General features: G+C 53.8%; 1 protein-coding gene across 3 annotated transcripts in view; it reads right to left on the bottom strand.

Moving 5' to 3' along the window:
• The window catches only part of LRRC8E (leucine rich repeat containing 8 family, member E), a 20,210-nt gene extending 18,491 nt beyond the window's left edge, over positions 1-1,719 (bottom strand). The window contains exon 1 of one of the 3 annotated variants that reach the window (XM_011943590.1): positions 1,630-1,719. The gene's annotated coding sequence lies outside the window, so the exon portion shown is untranslated. The remainder of the gene's footprint in view (positions 1-1,629) is intronic. The other 2 variants (XM_011943592.1, XM_011943591.1) reach the window with 2 other exon arrangements.
• Positions 1,720-4,865: the final 3,146 nt, after the last annotated feature.

Here is a 4,865-nt window from a genome sequence, read left to right as displayed (position 1 = left end):
GGGAGAATCTCTTGAACCCAGGAGGTGGAAGTTGCAGTGAGCCGTGATTGCGCCACTGCACTCCAGCCTGGGTGACAGAGCAAGACTATCTCAAAAATCAAACAACAACAACAAAACAGTATCTTTGCCAAAAGCACCTAAGAGCAGTGTTGCATTGCGGCAGGCCAGGCTGGAAGGCCTTCCAGCCTAAGACCATGTGGCTCCCACCAGCCCTGGTTCCTTCCACCCATGCCTCACCCCTCCTCCCTTCCAGGTCCTCCTCAAGCCACTTGCCTCCAAAATATGTGTTGGCGAGTTCCTGCTGGGGGAAGGGTGGAAGAGTGAGACCCTCCACACCCACAGCCCATGCTAAGAGGCAGGGAAGAAGGAAGAAACATCCAGCAGTTTTCAGCCCTAAGAGGGGTTTTGTAGAACACAAGGCCCAACATTTTTTTTTTTAAAGACTTTTTTTTTTAAGGTCCTGATGGATGCAGTGGATCACACCTGTAATCCCAGCACGTTGAGAGGCTGAGGCGGGTAGATCACGAGGTCAAGAGATCAAGACCATCCCGGCCAACATGATGAAACCCCATCTCTAAAAATACAAAGATTAGCTGGTTGTGGTGCCACGTGCTTGTAGTCCCAGCTACTCAGGAGGCTGAGGCAGGAGAATCGCTTGAACCTTGGAGGCGGAGGTTGCCGTGAGCCAAGATCACGCCACTGTGCCCCAGCCTGGCAACAGAGCAAGACTCTATCTCAAAAAAAAAAAAAAAAAAAAAAAAAAAAAAAAAAAAAGAGAGAGATATGGTCTTGCTCTGTCGCCCAGGCTGGAGTGCAGTGGTCCAATCTCAACTCACTGCAACCTCCACCTCTTGGGTCTGAGCAATACTAATGCCTCAGCCTGGGCATTAGCTGGGACTACAGGTATGCACCACCATGCCCAGCTCATTTTTGTATTTTTAGTAGAGATGGGGTTTCACCGTGTTAGCCAGGCTGGTCTTGAACACCTGACCTCTGGTGACCTGGCCGCCTGGGCCTCCCAAAGTGCTGGGATTATAGACGAAAGCCACGGTGTCCGGCGGGGCTTCAACCTTTTATACGAGGGAGAAACTGAGGGTCTAGGGTGGGGAAGGGTGGCATCTTTGTAGCCCATCCTGGGTCAGGCTCCAGGCCTGTGGATTCCCAGCGGGGTGGTTTTCCAAGCTGCCTCTGCTAACAGACTTGAAAATCTGGGACATCTATAAGTTCAAGAGCACCAGAGGTCAGGCTTGGTTGAACCCACCCCAAAGGGTAGGTTCTGGGGCTCTGAGGGTCTCCCCGGGATGAGTTGTCAATGTCTTCCCAGATGCTAAGGGGAGGGGAAAGTGGTTGAGATCTCCAAAGTCAAGTTTATCTTCAGCCTGTTTATCTTCACCCTGAGACTTGGCCGGGTCTGCCTGGCTTCCAGGACAGGCACCTCGTGGGCCAGGTTTCCCTTTGCCCCAGCCCGCACCGCCACCCCAACTCCTGGTGTGTCGGGACGGCCTGCCCTGGCCACGGGGCCAGCGCACCTGGAGCGACTCTGCCCCTTGTCCAGACCCGGGGGCTCCCGGTCCGACCCCCACCCCGCCACCTCGTGGGGTACCCAGAGGCAAAGAGCCACTTACTCACCGTTCCGAGAGGGACGCTGGGCCCAACTCCTGAGTCTCTGGGAGCCGAGCTGCCGCGACTCCCGCAGAGTTCCCGGGCGGGCCGCGAGGGTGAGTCAGGGCAGGCGGGGACAGGAGACCCGGAGCCGCCCCGCCCCGCCCCCGGACGACTCGGCCCCGCCTCGTCGCAGGCGCTCCCAGGTCGACCCTACTCCTGGCGCCGCGCGATTAGCGGGGTTGGAGGAAGAGAGTGGTCCTATGCTGCTTTGTACTGCTGGGCTCGGGGCTGGCGGGAGATGTAGGGGTCTTAGAACTTTGCAGCTTTGCAGTCTGGCTGGACCCTGGCAGCTGGGGAAACTGAGAGAGCTGGAGACCCTGAACTCCCAAAGGGCCACCCTTCTGGGAACCAGGTCTTACAGACCCTGTCGAGAAAATGTGGAGGCCGAAGCCGGGCACAGTGGCTCACGCCTGTAATCCCAGCACTTTGGGAGGCCGAGGCAGGTGGATCACGAGGTCAGGAGATTGACACCATCCTGGCTAACACGGTGAAATCTCGTCTCTACTAAAAATTCCAAAAATTAGCCGGGCGTGGTGGTGGGCGCCTGTAGTCGCAGCTACTGGGGAGGCTGAGGCAGGAGAATGGCGTGAACCCGCGAGGCAGAGCTTGCAGTGAGCTGAGATCACACCACTGTACTCCAGCCTGGGCAACAGAGTGAGACTCCATCTCAAAAAAAAAAAGAAAAGAAAATGTGGAGGCTGGGCTCTGTGACTCACACCTGTAATCCCAACACTTTGGGAGGCTGAGGCAGGAGGATACCTTGGGCCCAGGAGTTTGAAACCAGCCTGAGTAATATAGTGGTACCACATCTCTACAAAAAGTTTTAAAACCTACAAAAACAAAATTTTAAAAATTAGCCAGGTGTGGTGAAGTGTGCCTGTAGTCCCAGCTACTCTGGAGGCTGAGGTGGGAGGATCACCTGAACCTGGGCAGTTGAGAGGCCGCAGCGAGCTATGATCATGCCACTGCACTGCAGCCTGGGCCACCAAGCAGGACCCTGTCTCCAAAAAAAAAAACCCAAAAAAACAAAAAAGTGTGGAAGGGCTTCCTGTAACCCCCCAAGGCCCAGTCACCTGGCCTTAAAGCCCAGCCAAGGCACAGGTGACTGGAGTTTTCAGGTGCTGGGAGAGGAGTTGGGGGAGGAGAGGACAGGGGAGGGGAGGCTCTGGGCATGAGGCAGGAACTGGACTGAATCAACAGAAGTTGAGTAGAGTGGGGATGTCCATCTGTCTGTCCCTGCCCAACACTGTGGTCTGCCCTCCAGGTGGGAGGTGGGAGACAAGAAGCTCCGAAGTCTTGGGGGGCCCAGCTTCTCTACCTCCCCACCCCCACCCTGGCTGCCCCACCTAGGGAGGTCTGAGCTGGGTCTTAGATGAGCAAACCTGTGCAATTGGACCTTGATCTGCTCTCAGTCTGAAAAACCTTGGCTGTATCTCTGGCCATACCACCCTGAAAGCACCCGATCCTCGTCTCATCTCGGAAGCTAAGCAGGGTCGGGCCTGGTTAGTACGTGGATGGGAGACCACCTAGGAATACTGGGTACTATAGGCTTGGGCTGGGCACGGTGGCGCACACCTGTAATCCCAGCACTTTGGGAGGCCGAGGGGGGTGGATCACCGGAGGTCAGGAGTTTGAGACCAGCCTGGCTGACATGGTGAAATCCCATCTCTACTAAAAATACAAAAATTATCTGGGTGTGGTGGCTCACGCCTGTAATCCCAGCTACTTGGGAGGCTGAGACAAGAGAATCGCTGGAGCCTGGGAGGCGGAGGTTACAGTGAACTGAGATTGCACCACCGCACTCCAGCCTGGGCGACACAACAGGACTCCATCTCAAAACAAAACAAAACAAAACCATCCATGGAAATGTTCCTACCTGTAGTTAGGGTAGGAGAGGGAGGGTGCTCCCTGATAGGGTAAAAGAAGCCCTGACTTGGCCAGGCACAGTGGCTCACATCTGTCATCCCAGCACTTTGGGAGGCCGACTTGGGTGGATCACCTGAGGTCAGGAGTTTGAGACCAGCCTGGCCAACATGGTGAAACCCCATCTCTACTAAAAATACAAAACATTAGCTAGGTGTCGTGGTTTGAGCCTATAGTCCCAGCTACTTGGGAGGCTGAGGCAGGAGAATCGCTTGAACCTGGGAGGTGGAGGTTGCAGTGAGCTGAGATTGTACCACTGAGCTCCAGCCTGGGGAACAAGAGCAAAACTCTGTCTCAAAAGAAAAAAAAAAGCCCTGACGTTCACCAGGTCTGAGCCTGAGACCGGAAACCTCTAGGATTGGAAACTTGGAAGTCAGGGACCCCCTGGGCACCGCCACAGGGAGTCCAAAGACAAAACTTCTTTTTGGATTTAGTAGAGCTTTAAGAGCACCTGTTGTTGGTCAGCACCTGTAGCTTCCTTGAAGGACAAGACGAGCAAGGCTCCCTACTCTCGAAGAGCTTCTGTCCCAGTGGGTGAGAGAGATACACTAAGTAAACTAATAAAGGAGACCAGGTGGGGTGGCTCACACCTCTAATCCCAGCAATTTGGGAGACTGACCAAGGTGGGTGGATCGCTTGAGCCCAGGAGTTTGAGATCAGCCTGAGCAACATGGTGAGATCCCATCTCTACCAAAAATAATTTAAAATGATAGAAGAATTAGTCAGGTGTAATTAGTCAGGCACCTGTAATCCCAGCTACTCGGGAGGCTGAGGGAGGAGAATCGATTGAACCAGGAGGTGGAGGTTGTGGTGAGCCGAGACTGCACCACTGCACTCCAGCCTGGGTGACAGAGCGAGACTCCATCTCAAAAATAAGTAAATAAGTAAATAAAAGTGAGCTGGGTGTGATACTGTGCACCTGTGGTCTCAGTTACTCGAGAGGCTGAGACAGGAGGATTGCTTGAGCCTGGGAGTTGGAGGCTACAGTGAGCCATGATTGCACCACTGTACTCCAGCCTGAGTGGCAGCTCAGAACCCGGCTTTTAAAAACAAAAAAGACAAATGAAAGAACAAGGTAATGCCAGTTTGTGACAAGTATTGTGTGTATCACAAAGCAAGGTAAAGCGGTAGCAAGGGACGAGGGGTTCCTTGAAGACCTCTTTGAGGAAGGGACCTTTGAGAAAGGCTGTGTCTCCTTTGGAGTGACTCTTCCTGTCTTCTTATTCTTTCTTTCTTTTTTTTTTTTCTCTTTTTTTTTTTTTTGAGATGGAGTCTCG

The sequence above is a fragment of the Colobus angolensis genome, unplaced genomic scaffold (assembly GCF_000951035.1).
Source record: "Colobus angolensis palliatus isolate OR3802 unplaced genomic scaffold, Cang.pa_1.0 Scaffold22, whole genome shotgun sequence".
NCBI lineage: Eukaryota > Metazoa > Chordata > Mammalia > Primates > Cercopithecidae > Colobus > Colobus angolensis.
This window is presented reverse-complemented; position numbering and strand designations above follow the sequence as displayed.